The 16,136-nt window shown below is 40.4% G+C and overlaps 1 protein-coding gene across 29 annotated transcripts in view; it reads right to left on the reverse strand.

The window, feature by feature from the left end:
• LMNTD1 (lamin tail domain containing 1) overlaps positions 1-16,136 on the reverse strand; it is a 314,635-nt gene that overhangs the window by 266,487 nt on the left and 32,012 nt on the right. For 28 of the 29 annotated variants that reach the window (XM_074357488.1, XM_074357490.1, XM_074357489.1 and 25 more), the window contains exon 2: positions 12,525-12,597. The exons of the other annotated variant lie outside the window; for it this stretch is intronic. The gene's annotated coding sequence lies outside the window, so the exon portion shown is untranslated. The remainder of the gene's footprint in view (positions 1-12,524; positions 12,598-16,136) is intronic. 29 annotated transcript variants of the gene reach the window in all.

The raw sequence follows: 16,136 nt of genomic DNA on the forward strand, positions 1-16,136 counted from the left end.
GGGAGGCTGAAAGGATTTGTACCAAGGAGGACCCCACCAGGTCCTGCTCTGTTTCAAGAGTAGTCCCAGTGTCACAGGCAGGGGACAAATCAGATAAGTCAAGTACTAGAAAGTGTCTATGGGGTTCGGCAATATGCCAATCATTGCTGACCTTCCAGGAGCATCTCTTGGAAGTGGAGATGGTAGGAATCCATTACCTTGAGTTGGAAAGGTGAATGGGAAGTAAAGAGATGCAGCTACAAGGTGCTGAAAATTCATTCAAGAAGGTTGAAGGGAAATGAGCACAAGAGAGAGCTACAGGGGACCCAGGGTCAGAGGATTGTAGCTTTTTTTTTTTTTTTTTTTTTTTTAGTCTTTCCTAGATAACTAATATATGTTAGACACTAGAAAGATAAAAATGACTGAGATCTGGTCTGTGCCTTCAAGGTACCCATAATCTAGTGCAGGAGACAGAAACATGAAAAGCCATAGTAAAATATGATGACCAGTGGTAGTGGTGTGATCAGAAAACAAGGGGAAGAGGGAAGAGAAAACCCTGACGGCTGAGAGTTCAGGAAGGAGGTGAATTAGCCAAAGACCCAACAGACGATCAGCAGAAAATGGAACAGCCATGGAACAGCATGGCAGAGGGTACAATGTGGGCACGTTTGCCGAGGACAATGTTCAGTGTGGCTGAGTACAGGAGAATGGTGGCGGTGAGAGATGACGCTAGAAAGGTAAGGCTGAGTTCAAATTACAGAGGGCTTTGTTTCTTGCATGAAAGAATTTGAACTTTTTTCTGAGTAATGGGGAGCTTACTGAAGGGTTTTTAGCAGACAGACCAAATAATATGAACAACCATGTTTTATAAGCTTCTCTCTTAAGAGAGAAGACAGTGGCTTGGAGGAAGCATCTGAGGTATTAGGAGGACCAGTTATGAGACCATCGTCTTTAATGCTGGGGGAGTGACTAACACAGCCTGGATGCAAATGAAGAGGAGGGACGGATTTGAAAGAAAATAAGAGAGAGAATTCAGAGTATGATTATACTTATGGGGAGTGGGGAGGGAGGAATGGTAAAAGATCATTCCAGATTTCTGAATTGGTGGCTGGATAGATGTCATTGGAATTAACTGAAATGTAGAACTTATATTGATTAAGCTTTAACATTTATAAAATATAATGATTATGATCCTGAAATGTCCATGTGATATCCAAGAGCACAAACATCTAGGTGCCCAGTGCAGTATTATGCATGGGTGGGATTTGCAGGGAGATATTCAACAGATAGTAGTTAAAGAAGGGCAATGAACACAGAGAGAAGAGAAGGCACTAAGGACAGATCCCTGGAGAATCCAAATGTAAGAGGCTGAAGAATTGGGAAGTGTTTGGACCAACCACTGTGGGAAATGGGAGAGAGAAAAGGCCAGGCACAAATATAAAGATCATTAAGTGGCGCTGAGCCTGGTCTACAATGGAAAATTTACTTTTGCAGGGGTTCTATCCACAGTGAAGGAGAGTTAATAAAATGGCCGCACTTAGGCTAACAGACTGCTTATTCTTACTTTTGCCCTTGAAACGGTCAACTAACCTGACTGACCGGTTGCTACTCACAGTTCCAGACTTGCTGTTAAAATAAAGCTATTAATTTTACTGTTTTTGCTTTATTCCAGTCATCAAAAGTAATAATCACACTTGGTTTCTGAGTTGTTCTCCTAGAAGATCAGGGAACTGTGTAACCTTACAAAATAAGCTAAATACCAAGAAGACCACGCCTTGGGCGCTTACGAGATAAAAAGAGATCAAAAAAGTGACAACCACTAGCCTCTACAGAACTGGTCGCCTGGAGGCATCATGACGCCATTCTGAGTCTTATGACGAGAAAATGATTCTGTTGATTGTTATCGATGCTTTGTTGTTTGAGCCATGGCTGTATAACCACCCTGCCCCATCCCCAAGGTGGGCTCACAGTTTTGAAGGCACCAGCCTGCTGTGAGTCCCTTTGCCCAGCAAAGCAATAAAGCTGCCTCTTTTCTCCTGAACTCCAAGACCTTGTCTCTGAGTTTCAGTTTGGCTCCTCGGGGACAGCGCCAATCTTTCGGCAAAAACGGGGCTGTATAAGTTCATATAGCTATGTTAGGTGAACCAAAAGGAGGGGTGAACTGAACCTTGGTGGGAAGTTTCTGGGCACACCAGCCAGGATGAAGCAATGCCAAGAGATGTGAGGGGACTGGTGAGAAAACGGTTGAGTCTGGAGTGCAATAATGAAGGATGTCAAGGCAGGAGAAATTGAGAATTCCAGGAATCAATATGCAATGCAGCATATGCAATAAAGTAAAATGAAGTATTACTCCACCATATCATCCAGTCTTTTAGCAAACTTAAATCTTTTCCAACTCAAGAGAAAACAAAATATGTCCTTTTGAGACAAGAGGGAAGGGGGCAGGGCACGACCGTTAAAAGAATGATGCAGCAATTAATACCAAGATGGCAGAAGATTCAACTCCCAGTAGACCTTGAGGCCCAAGATGGTGGGAGATTTGAACTCCAGTGGACCTTGAGCTTCGTTATACACACTGTAATGTACTAGCATGGTGAATGACACACCCACAGGCACCATGACAGTTCCAAGGCTAACAATGAAAGGTCAAAAACAGGGCCATAGCCTAATTCCTGGGAATCCCCACCCCTTCCCCAAAGTAGTTGGAATAATCCTCTCACTTGTTAGCATATGAAAACTAGTAACACCACACCTCAAGGTCGTGCTCTCTCTCTCTCTTGCCTTCTGAGATGACCTGCACTCTGTCTGTGGAGTGTGTATCCACTTTTACTTTAAACTGAACCAAACCCCACACCTCTTGGCCTTTCTCTTGCCTTCTGAGATGGCCTACACGCTGTCTATGGAGTGCACACCTCTATAAGTAAGTCTACTTTTACTCAACTATGGCTCACACTTGAATTCTTTCCTGCACAAAGCCAAGGACCCACACCTGGTGGGGCACATCCCAGGGACTCAACTGAGACCTGGGACACGGCCCTCCTTATGCCCCACATCTGTTTTCCTGCATCATCTTGCGAGAAGAGTGATGTTTACAACAAGATAAGAGAGAGGAGAAGTCCATGGCTTCCTAACTGTAAGACAAAAATGAGTCATGTCCCTCTTTATTTCTGATAATTTGGTTGAAGTCTCACAATCTTCTTTGATTTCACAAAAATGAGATATTGATTGGGGTCTGGAGCATCCCAAACTGTAATTTAAAACACTTATTTAGAACCCAGCAACTAATTCTAATAGCTATGTTACAACATGGAAAATGCTTACATTATAATATTGAATTAAAATAGAAGGATATGATGCAGGAAAATGGATGTGGTCCGTGAGGAGGGCCATGTCCCAGGTCTCAGTTGAGTCCCTGGGATGTGCCCAGCCAGGTGTGGGTCCTTGGCTTCGTGCAGGAAAGAATTCAAGTGTGAGCCACAATTGAGTAAAGGTAGATTTATTTAGAGAGATACACACCACATAGAGTGTAAGGCAAGAGAAAGGCAAGGAAAGAGGTGTGGGAGTCAGGTGCTCAGGTTAAAGTAAAAGTAGGCACACACTGCATAGACAGAGTGTGGGCCGTCTCCGAAGAGGAGGGAGCGAAAAGGGCTGCTAGGAATGGTGGTGTCAGTTTTTATGGTCTCTGTAGCTTCACAGGCTTACAGGTGGGACCATTCCAACTTCCCTGGGGAAGGGGCTGAGATTACCAGGAATTGGGTCACTGCCCATTCTCTGGCCTTTTGCGGTTAGCCTTGGGGCTGTCGTGGTGCCTACGGGCATGTTATTGATCACCTGGTTGCAATGAGCATATAATGAAGCTCAATGTCTACTAGAAGTCAAACCTCTTAATCTTCAAGGCCAACTAGGAGGTGAATCTTCCACCATTTTGGTGAATCTTCTACCATTTTGATGTTAAATTGCTGTCATTCCTTGAGTGGCTGTGCCCTGCCTACTTCCATCCTGTCTCAGATAGACAATCGTATGTAAGCTACAGTTGCAACTACATACATCATGTGGAATTGAGATGTGAGTTGTGTAGATGGTGGAAACACAAGGATTCTCCCCCTCTATTTTCTAAAATGCAATTATACTGTTTTTACAGCAAAAGAAAATCCATCTGTGCTTGGCACAGCTAAGAAATAGGTAAAGCATATTCAACAGATATGATTCTATAACCCGGTAGCCCATAAATCTTTTCCACTCTAATGACCCTCAGCTCTGCTGTGTGTTGAAAACCAAACCCCAAAGCTTTTTACTCACTTTTGGAACAGCTAAATCTCTGGAATCTTAAATCCCATGTTCCACTTTCCAACCACAGCTGCCTCTCTTTCTAGCTCTTTCATGCCTTTACCACGATACTTGCTTTTCAGCATCAACCAGAGCTCCAGTTCCTTAGTCTCGCCTTGACATCTCCCGATCCTTGACTCACCAGTTTCATCTAGGATGACTCATATAACTTCTTTTCGTATTCCCCTGACTAAGGTACAAAGCATTGATTTTTTTTTTTCTCCCACAGATGCATTATATTGGAAGAGCATCTAATCTTACACACTAAGAGATTAAACCCCAACCAAGAGGCAACTTTGACTGCTACGTATTGCAGGGATTGGCAACTGCCTAAGCCCTGCCCTTTTTCCTTACTAAAAGAATATAGTTTTTTCCAGCAAGACAACGTACACAGCCAAAGATTACATTTCTCAGACTACCTCACAGATGGAGGTAATCAATGAGATATATGCAGTGGTCATCTGGGTAGGTGTCCCAGGAAGGTCTTTAAAGAGAGCTGACTCATCTGGGAGGTTTGCTTCCTTTTGTCCATTCCCCTTTCTTCTCTCTTCATGCCTTTAACTGAGATATGATGGCTGGAATTTCAGCAGCAATTTTACAACCATGAGGAAACCTTTAAAAGGTCTCTGTGCACTACAGACAGTGGGACAATTTGCTGTAACATGGATGGACCTGGAGATTGTCATTCTAAGCGAAGTAAGCCAGAGAAAAAAAGAAAAATACCACATAATATCACTCATATGTGAAATCTAAAAACAGAAAAAAGAAGACACTAATGAACTCATCTACAAAACAGAAACAGACACATAAATATAGTAAACAGTCTTACAGTTAACAGGGGGGTAGGGGGTAGGAAGGGATAAATTGTGAGTTTGAGATTTGCAAATATTAATTACTCTAAAAAAACAAATTTCTTCTGTATAGCACAGGGAACTATATTCAGTATCTTACAGTAACCTATAATGAAAAAGAATATAAAAATGAATATATGTATGTATATGTATGACTGAAATATTATGCTGTACACCAGAAATTGACACATTATAACATTGTAATTGACACACTGTAACTGACTATACTTCAATAAAAAATAAATTTAAAAAATAGGCAAGAAAAAAAATAAAGAATAGTGGGATAGAAACCAAGAAGAGGCCTGAGGGCATTGACAATATTGTATAATTACTGAACAGCCCTGGACTTCCTGCTTGCAGATTTTTGTTTTATGTAAAAGAAAATTAACATCTATCTTTTGAAAGTCACTGTTATCAAGTAATTGTTACTAATGATTTGGCAATTCCTAATAGACACACTACTTCAGTCATTCATTCCATCAGTTGTTCATTCATTCACTACCATGTATTTGCTGACTGCCTGTTCTGAATTCAGCATTATTTGAGAAGTTTGGGTAAAAACAGGAAAAGTATAAGAATAATTTTAGAGTGTAAGTAAATCCCTATTTCTTCTATCAAAGGGAAGACAGATTTATCTTGAAAGAAAGAAAAGTGTAACTTGAAAGAAAGGAGGAGGAGGGGGTGGTGAGGAGGGTCAATCCATTTCTTCTCAGGCTGGGAAGTAAGTCATGAGCAATGGATCAGAAAGGAAAAGAAAAAGCATCATTTCAGGAGGTACTAAGGACCACAGACTGGCGTTACTCACTCTGCTGTGAGCCCTCAGGTAAGAAGACCAACCTCTCTGTTCTGAAGCTTTCTTCTTTCAAAAGCACACATGTTTACAGCACACCTGCAGGTGGCTGGGCGAACTCTGTACAACACTGTCAGCGGCACAGGATTTTTATTGCTGTGCAATGCTGACCTTTCTTCATGCGGCTGCTCTAGGAGAGACAACTTTATAGGCGTTGCCATTTCACAGTCCTTTGTCTTCGTGTCCTAAGCTGTCTGCTAATGCCTATGAGGTTTGTGCTGAACAAAGCCCCTCTTCATGGTGTCCTTTATGGGGTCCTCCCTGATGTGGTGGAAACTGCCCGTGGCCTCCTTTGCTCAGTGCGTGTACCTGACTACATTTCTGTCCTGTTGTGCTGTGCTGGCTAATGTACCATGCTGTCACTAAAGGTTTTGTTGTAACAGTTTACCAAACAATGTTATAACCAGAGTACACTCATTGTCCTATGGTTCGGAAAGCTACGCTGCCTATTCAGTCATTTAAGTTACCTGTAGGCAATGTGTAACCATCTGTGCACCACGGATGTGAAAAAGAACAAAAACGGACCACAGTAAAGATGAATACATTTCGATTTTCCCCTTTTCTCTCCAGGACGGATCCTAACATGTCTCAGAGTCTTCAGTTAACTGACCCTTCTCCTCATTTCTTCCTTTTCTCATGACTCAGTTCCTGTTTCCTCAAGTCCTTAGTGGTATTAAATGGTGTTTCTCAGATTTCTCCCACAGCCATTTAGAATTTCTGTGTAAAGGCTAATCTTTCAGTAACTCCATGCCAGGAGTAAAGGCCTTAACCTGCATGAACACTTAACCTGCTTTGATTTGACTACCTGACTTCATTTTTGAAAATCTGGTACTGTTGAAGAAAAAAGTATGTTTAAGAAAAAAAGGCTGTGTGCTGGGCATGTCATAAACTAAACTGATCCAACCTGTGGAAGAAAGGTCTTTGGGGAGGCTCTTGGGAGATGGAAGAACACAGATCTTTATCCATTCTGGCTTCAAGATAAGGACTGATGCCCTCGCACTTACTTTTCTTTTTTTGGCTCCCGACCTGGGAGCAGATGACAAAGATTAGGGTCCTTCTCTAACTGGAGGACACTAAAACTAAACATTTCCCCGCCATGAGGAGTAATCATTTAGGTAACGGCATTCTCTTCAGATGTTCCCCATCAAAAACCAGCATGAAGTGTCTTAAGTCCTTGGACAAGTTTACCAGCTTCAGTGTGAGATACAGAAAAAAATCCTATAAACAACACTTAAAGGCAAACTCTTCGGAGTTTGGACTACAACATTATACAGTGCACACTGCCTGTTCCTATTCAAGTCCTTACAACAAACAAAAAGTTAACTACTCTACTGTAATTGAAGCCCAGACCAGCTGTGAGAGGAAAATTCACCACCTTCTCCCGGGAAGATTACAGGCTGTTTCTAGCAAGGCAAAAACCAGTTATTAAAGTTTTCTAGTCAAATAAAGACTTTGTTTCTGGGATGTGTAAGCAATTAGCTCCTGCCATCACACATGGGGTATGTAAAGTGTGGGCAGGGGCGTTAAGAACAGCCCTATTTATCCAGCCCTAAACTCATTTTCTTGCCTTTCAACCTGCTACCATCTATGACACCCCAAGTGAGACACAAGGAGCCTCAAAGCCCTTCTCACAGAGCGTCGATGTGAATTCAGGATCTGGACAAAGCACTTCCATCGCTTACTGGCTGTGGATCGTCAGCAATTCACATAAACTCTCTGAGCCACAATTCCCCGTTCAGTGGAATGGTGTGAATAGTACTCACTGTGCAGGGCTATTGGGATGTTTAGCAATAATATACATAAAGTATCTGGCATTTAGGTGGCTTTCAATACATGACAAATATTGCTATAAATATTATCAAATCTTCATGTTTTCCCCAAAATACACACACACACACAATGGGGGTGGGGAGAGAAGAGAAGGGGAGAGAAGGGGGCAGTAATTCTATGTTGTGGAGAAAGAGGAAGCCTATAGACACTTTTGTTACTTTCTCGTTTCACCGTTTCAGATAAAATATAGAACTTATGTGAGCTATGGATTTTACATTAAGTCAGCTTCCCTCCAGAGGGATATATCATTTTAATTCTCCAGCGAATGGACGAGAAATTTTCAAGGGAGAAGGGATGGGAGAGATTGCCCATCAGTCATATCCTCCCCGAGAGACTGACCAGTCTTGAGCCCACCCGACCTCTTTTTGCAGGAGCTTTGGCCGTCCAGCCACACAATGGAAAGAAGTGGGAGGGGGAGATGAACATTCTCTCCCTCATCTCTTCTCACCACCCCAACTGAGCACATATGCCATTCTCCATAACATTAGCTGTCTTCCCAAGGCAGAGAAACACTGCAGAGAAGCAGAGCAGGGACCTCCTTTCTTAAATACGACCTTCAACATCTGCCATTTCACCATGACTCTGAGAGTTTATACTGGATGGAGATGCCCGGTAGGCTGAGCCTCTCATTCCCCCTGCTGCTGGGAGCACTGCCCACTGACTGACACAGCTGACTCCTTCCCCAGGAACTGCTCTCAATCAGAGGGAGCTGCCTTGCTCTCCTGGGGCAGCCTGCATCCAGTGACTACTTGAGGTGGGCGTACATAGGACCTGCACTGATGCCTCGATTCAGGAAGGGCATTTCAGCTCTAGAAATTCACATGGGATCTGCTGAGGCCTCTGTTGCAACAGCATCAAGGTCAAGTCTTCTTCTGTCCCCTCCGAATGAATGCTGACTCTTCCCTGTTCCCTCATTCCCTCGCCGGTGTTCCGCAGAGCTCTTTCCAGTCAACTTCCTGGGCGCAACTTGCCATCTCAGAGCCTACATAAGGAAATCCATCTACTAATGGCTTTTGACAATAAGGGCAGAGTCTGGTAGGACCATGAAGCTCATGACAGCCCACTAATCATGTGCACAGCTGCTCAGCAAGAACCTGGAGGGAGCAGGGAGGGGCGTGCCGAGAGTACCTGCTCACCAAGATGGACTTGGAAAACTGCATTTATTACAGAGGCAGCCGACTGGAGGAGACAAGCACCCGGGATCTAGAGCCCAGTGCTTGGGTGGAATCCTCCCTCTTTGCCACTTGCTTACTCATATGACCTTGAGCAAACTCCTTAATCTCTGGGTAATTTGAATACATAATAGTACCTATAAATTGAACATATACTAGTACCTACCTCATAAATACTTATATATTTATATTATATATGTAATTATATATACATCAAATAGCACCTACCTCATAAGGTTGCTAGAGGAAGATTAACTGAGTCAACATGTGTACAGCTTAAACCAGTCCTGGCACACAGACTATATTACAGAATATTTGGATAACCCACATGTGTATCTTTATTTAGAAACACCTAGGTTACCAGAGCACTTGTATTCATTGCACATTTTTATCTCCATCCTTCAAGAGAACAGATTTCTTAAGAGTAAAGATAATGTATTTAACGATTAAATAAATGCTAGTCCACACAGTCATACATTTATACACATCTATGTACATGTAAATATACATGTGTCTATGTAGAGTGTGTGCGGGCATCAACCTGTCTGAAACTCTGTTTTATGAATATGATACCGTGAAGAGAGAATCTGAAATTGTAATGACCCTGGGCAGAGCAGCTGGAAAAGATAAAAGCACAGCTCCACTGAGCTCTCCAGTGGTCCGTACTTTCCCCTCTGGCTCTGACCCCTCACTTTGAGAAGGCTTCTCTCTGGCAAATGAAGGAATACACTAGAAGACAGGACCCTAGGTCTTGGCCTGAACAGCTCTGGCCCACATCTAATGACGTACTATGGAGACAAAGGGTTATTCTGCTTACTTGGTGCTTGGAACTGTGATGGTTAATAACCCTTTTGATTTGTAGGGTGGTAACTCTGACATGTTATATTCATGATAAAACAGAGATGATAATGCCTGTGGGTGTCAAAATTTAGTCTTTCTTCATTTTAAATTCACTTAAAGCACCTTAAAGTCAACAAGTTGGTGGGTGACATTGTGTTAACAGAAAGTTCTTTAGCCAAATAGTTTCTAAAAATATTAATTCATTTTAAAAAAAGGGAATCCCTGTTACACATAGCATCTCTATTTGGTGACATTTTTTAACCATTTAGGGAGACATGACAGTAACAACATAAAAATTCTAGGTTGGAACTAACATTGTAAATCAACTACATTCCAATAAAAAGTAAAATTAAGAAAATTCTAAGTTGGAGAAGACTGCAGAAGATATGTGGTTTAACCTCCTTTACTTTATAAATGAAAAAGACAAGACTTAGAAAGATTATGTAACTTGTCCAAGGTCACAGAGAATTCTTTTTAATGTATTACGAAGTTCTGAAGATCAAGCAAAAACCAGATAAATAAATACTTAACCACTTGTGTGTATCTTAAGTGATGCAATTGAAGGCAGGATTATAGAGAGTCCCACGGGAGTCTAAGCTTACATTAGTGCTGTAGGATGCAAAGAGAAACCCACTCCAGCTCTTGAAACAATGGCTGGACACCTGCCAAGGGTTTTGCATTGTGTGCTTCTGGACTACACGTGCACAGAAAGCAGAGGGCAATGATAAAATACCAGTCTTTGTCCACTTTAAACAATTCAGAATCCATCCATAGGCTAGCTGAAAACTGGCATAAGAAGTAACAATGGCATAAGCATTGTTATCGAATACAAGGGACAACAACAATAATGAACATTAGTGGGGTGCTTTACAGATTACAAAGTATTTTCAAACACACCACTTTCCTTCTTCATGATGGAAAACCACCAGATGAGTGGCCTTGTTGTCACTTGCTATTATTACTACTGACTCCGAACGAGGAGACAGGTTGGTTCACAGACCCTCTCCTGCCACATATCTGAGCCAGGACTCACATGCAGTTGTCACTCCAAACCATGGGAACAGTCACCTATGCAAAGACACTCATCTTCAACTGTACCTCAGTTTGATGCTCTCTGCTGAGCTCTTGCATCATGGACAATTAAGTATGTAAGTTAAAAAAGTGGAGTCAGAAATATGAACCACTTACTTCTTCCTGAAGATCACCTCTCTGCCCAGGACAAGGACACACAGATTTTTTTATGAGTGTGTATGAAGGACCAAATCTCTGATTCTTTAGAGATAACCTGATGTAAGCCATTAAGCATTTAGTGTGGACCTACGGAACTTCTGTGCTCTTTTATTTAATAAATTCAGCCTTTGTTTCCTACGAGACCAAAACCACTCAGACTCTTTCCTCAAGAACTTTCCTGGACTATGAGGCACACAGACTTCTTCCGTACATGAGGGTGAAGGGATCTGGAGTAAAGGGTAGGGCAACTGAATAATGACCCCCTTAGAATTCTGAGGAGGAAAATGGAAGAATTTCATCACCTGTAATTGCTTTCATGATTCAATCTCCTTGTGCCCTACCTTACCCCACGAACATTCACTATTTTCACTGCCTGACCTATGCCTGGATGTATCTGAAGAAGGAGCCATGACGACTTTCAAGCATTTTTTTAATTACTTCATAAATGTACAGGCTGTTGAAAAAAAAACTGAAAAATGTAAAAGGGATCATTACACCACTTAAATGTTGCACTGAAGTGTATGAGACCTAATCCAAGGAAAAATTATGGCTATTATAGTCCACGAGGAAAATGTGGTTTAAATATCCTTTGTTTGTTTAATACTCTACTTGAGTCTTCTTGAACGGGTAAAGCCATTTTCATTTCTTAACCTGCATCACTAGAGCCCACAGAGAGACTCAAACTTAAATTTGTCGATAGGATACACTCAACACTTCAATGTGTAGATATGACTCAGGGAAGCATACATTTGGTTACTGCTAGGGGGATCTCTCATTTGTTCCAGTTTGATTTGTGAGAAGCTATTCTTAAGCTGTTCTACTTATTAGCTATTCTGATCTCTAGGGTGCCCATTTATGAAATGCCGGAAGGGAGCATGACATTAGGAGCAGATTTTTCTTAAAGCAAAGTGGGAAATCTGCATGAACTTTTTAAAAAACAGAGCTTTGAATGCACTCCAATCTGGAACACATAATTATTTCATGCTGACTGGAATCAAGAAGAAGCAAATCTGTGACTCTATACTCACAGATGTAACTACAAATTACAACCTGTGCCTCATTACTTCCATCTACTCAAAGATATTCTGCTGGATTTATTGAAATGATGACTCCTTATTTCTGTAATTTAATGGAATTTTGAGTATAATGTAACACTACGCCATTTCTAGGCAATTTATGATTCTTGGTGACATTGGTTAGAACTCAAGGAACATTTCCAATGACATTATTTTCACAAGCACACACACAAATATTTTTTTTCTTTCCTCTTCTATTTATTTAATTTTCCTTTTAAAACCAGGAGAATATGAATAGTTTACAGTAAGTCCTAGATTCCCTTTCAGAAATGTGACTGAATGCTGAAACTCATAATTTTATAAATACAGTTTGAATTATTTTTACATAAATACATGACGATCTATGTTTGTCAGAAAGCAACTCACTTACCACTTTCCTGTCCATTAACTCAGCCTCTGAGATCCTGCTTCAGATTTTCCCAGTGTATCTGGCATCTTACCACCTAGAAAAATATTGTACCATCTGTAAATGTGAAGTTTTCACTCATTTATAAAAATTTTAAATAAACCTAATTCTAGTTCTTATCCAAGATAATCCCATTATTTGTGCTTTTATATTACTTATAAAATACTTATTTTCCCTTTTGTTTTAGTTCAAGTTAGTCATTTATCCATGACAGAAACTGTTCTTCAATCCCCTGATAACTCTAAAAAAAATCTTCCTTAAAAACTCTGCTCTGGCCAAATGCTTGTTTGTATCCTTAGAGGAAAATAAACCTTTCTCCCAATAATTGTGTTTCTTGTCACTTAATGAGTCCCTACTTAATCTTGGCTTCCAACTGCATTCCAGGTATAGAAATGAAGCATTGTAGGCTGTAGTTTCCATTTCAGGAAACCTTCCAAAGAATGAAGGCCATTCTGGAAATCCATCAAGATTGCCACCTGGGAAATCTTTCCCTCCATATATACTAATCCTTACACTTTAATACCCAAATTAAAGTTTAGCTCCTCTGTGAAATTCTATGATTCATCCTATTCCTATGTGAGAATTAACTTATCCTGCTTGCATGAGCAAAACCAAATATATCTGGCAATCAGAGACTAGGAACACTTTATTCTCAGAGTCAAGAGGGATAGAAAACTGGTCAGACGGGCTCACAGAAACATTTTAAGGAGAATAAGCAGAATAGCAGGAGAGTTTTTGTTAAACAGCTTTGACCACCTCATAGCACAGCAGCTTTGGAGTCAAATAAATCTAGGATGGACCCAGCGAAATAAACACAGACTTCATTACTTTTATAGATACAGGACTATTCATGTACTCTGTTTCTTCTTGAGTGAACTTCGGTGGTTTGCATCCCTTGAGGAATTTGTCAGTTTCATACACTGTTCATGATATACTCTTAATACCCTTTAAATGCTGGGGCTGATGAAACCCAAAGTTAAGGAGAGACTCACTGAATGTGTAAGAAATATAACTTAATTTGTTCCATCTGTAGTGAGGTTCCCTTTTTCATTTGTGATATTGGTCATTAGTGTTTTCTCTCCCTTTTTTCCTCTTCAGTCTGGACAAAGTTTTATCAAGTTTATTATCTTTTCAAAGAATCAGTTTTTCATTTCATTTTAACTGAGTTTCTCTATTGTTATTTTTCAGAGATACATACTAGAAGATCTGTACAGAAAACATTTATATAAAAATACAAGTGTAATCACTTCTTTATTGAAAGAGAATATACCAGGAAAATTTTTCAGTTAATCTCAAGTGAAGAGCATGTGATAGTGTTTGTTAATACATCCATACAAGTGGCTAAACAGCTCAGACCAGGATCTCATGTCTACATCTATCCCATCCATATAAAGTCTTCAGACAGACATCTTTTATAATGATGCACAAACAAAAACTCCTCAGAATTTGAGGAAAATCATGACTGATCTTCATGGAAGCCAGGCGCTATAAAATACATCCTCTTTATGGCATTTGGAGCAAGTCACCAACAATCAAAGGAAACATTTCAACAGCAATTAAAACGTGAGGATGGCAATCTGATCACAGGCAAAGCTGGGGTCTGCTTTAGGCTGGCCCCTTCTGTGTTTCCTAACTCATAATTCTCCTTCCAAGCTGGCCTGAAAGAAGGAAAAATCGACCAGCCCTGATTAACTAAGTCAAGTTGTGTCTATATTTAGAAATGAAAAGGTGACTTCTGAGCTGAATTTTGTCTCTGTACTCAGAAAGCACAGGATCGTTAGTCATCTGTAAAATTAATATCTACTTTTAATATTCTGTATTTATTAATATAAATACATCACTAACTATATTTATAGGGTTTAAAGTAGCATAGTTCATGTCTGCAAAATTTGTTGGAAACTACTACAAAGATGTCAGGTTTTTCCATCAATACGTCTGTGGTAACTGATTGTTTTTAATCAGCAAATTAATCTGTGATGCTGCTGAAGGTGACCAATATAATTTGCTTTTTTGGAGTAATTCTGTGACTCTATCTGGTATCACTAATTGAAAGAGGATTGATTACATTATGTTAAAAGTCTTTGGATATAATATATTTAAACATTTTATAATCACGAAGTATGCCCTAGAGATAAAAATCAGATTCCATTTTATAATCAACATGGCTTAGGAAACTTGGCTGAATCAGAAAACGGAAAGGGCAAAGGCAGACGGAAAAAGAAAACAAATGGAAGGCTAAGATTGAGGTTTTTAACTCTTAGGAAGGACAAAAACCAGTCCTATAATCAAAACTTGTGGTTATTTATTATCGGCACGTGGTTATCTATAACACGGGAGAGAAACTGAATTTTAAAAAAACCCTGCCATCTGTCCACATTCTGTATGCTGCTGCTGTTTTAAGGAAAAACAAACACACCCTGGGTTGATCCCAGGAATACTGGGTTTACTATTCGTAATGGTCTCACCAATGTGCCTTAATCAATCCTTCCGCAGTATAAAAACAATATGACAAATAAAAGTTAGATGAGAGAGTGTGAACTGATCAGATGTGATGTCATGTTTTAGCATTTGGGATTTTTGTTTTGTTTCATTTTCTTTGTTTGGTCCCATTCTGCAACTCTTAACAGCTAGAATTCCATTTCAATCTCAACAGAAACTGAAGAATTCTGAAAACTATATGGTCCCAGCTTTTAAAATGAAGCCAGAAATATCCCTTGGAATAATGGCTGGAGAAGAAAACAATCATGAAGTTTGTTTTGCACGACAGAGAATAACAATGATATTATTGTCCACACATGTATGTCTGTAAATTCTGCTGTGTATCTTGCAGCTCTTTCCTCTGGAGTATAATCCAGCCCTGGAAATAGGAGATCAACCTGTCACCATGGCTACTGAAAAATCTGGCCAAGTGACCTAAAATGTAGATTGCGGGTAAAATTGTGTTGGTATCTGTTGCTGCGACGGAAGCCAGTGCTCTTTTTCATTAGGAAGAGCAGCCCCAAGGGGCCCAGTGTTCCCAGAGATCCCTAGCCCCATAGGTCCCACTCTCACCCTCACTCTCAACCTGCCTTGGCTCCATAAACTTTCCTGAGGTCCTGGACCCACAGGTTCTACTGTCCACCCGCACAAGAATCCAATGATACCACTGCTGGTGCCAACTATTTGTCTCTGGGATACTCACATCTGGCCTCTAGAGATATACTAGTTTCTCTCTTTATCTAAACCAAGTGTGAAAAAAAAAATCTCTTTTACTTTTGTTTTAGCTGAAACAAAATGCATGATCCAGAAAGTTAATGAATTTAAAAACAAAATTCAATACAAGTTCTTGTTCTACCTTTAACTCACTACAGGTCTTGAATAATCCCCTAACTTTTCATTATTTGTTCAACCAACATTTGCTGAGGGCCTACTGTGACAAACACGCTTAGGCAATAGGTATGCAAAGAAAAATGGGAAATAATTCTTGTTCTCAAGGAGCTCATAATGGAAAAGAGAAGATGGACATACATGCCAATGTTCACAATGCTGGGTGACATAGGAGGGAATAACGGAGCTTTTAGAGGTCGTCTCACCCAG

Source organism: Camelus bactrianus, chromosome 34 (genome assembly GCF_048773025.1).
Source record: "Camelus bactrianus isolate YW-2024 breed Bactrian camel chromosome 34, ASM4877302v1, whole genome shotgun sequence".
NCBI classification, from domain to species: Eukaryota; Metazoa; Chordata; class Mammalia; order Artiodactyla; family Camelidae; genus Camelus; species Camelus bactrianus.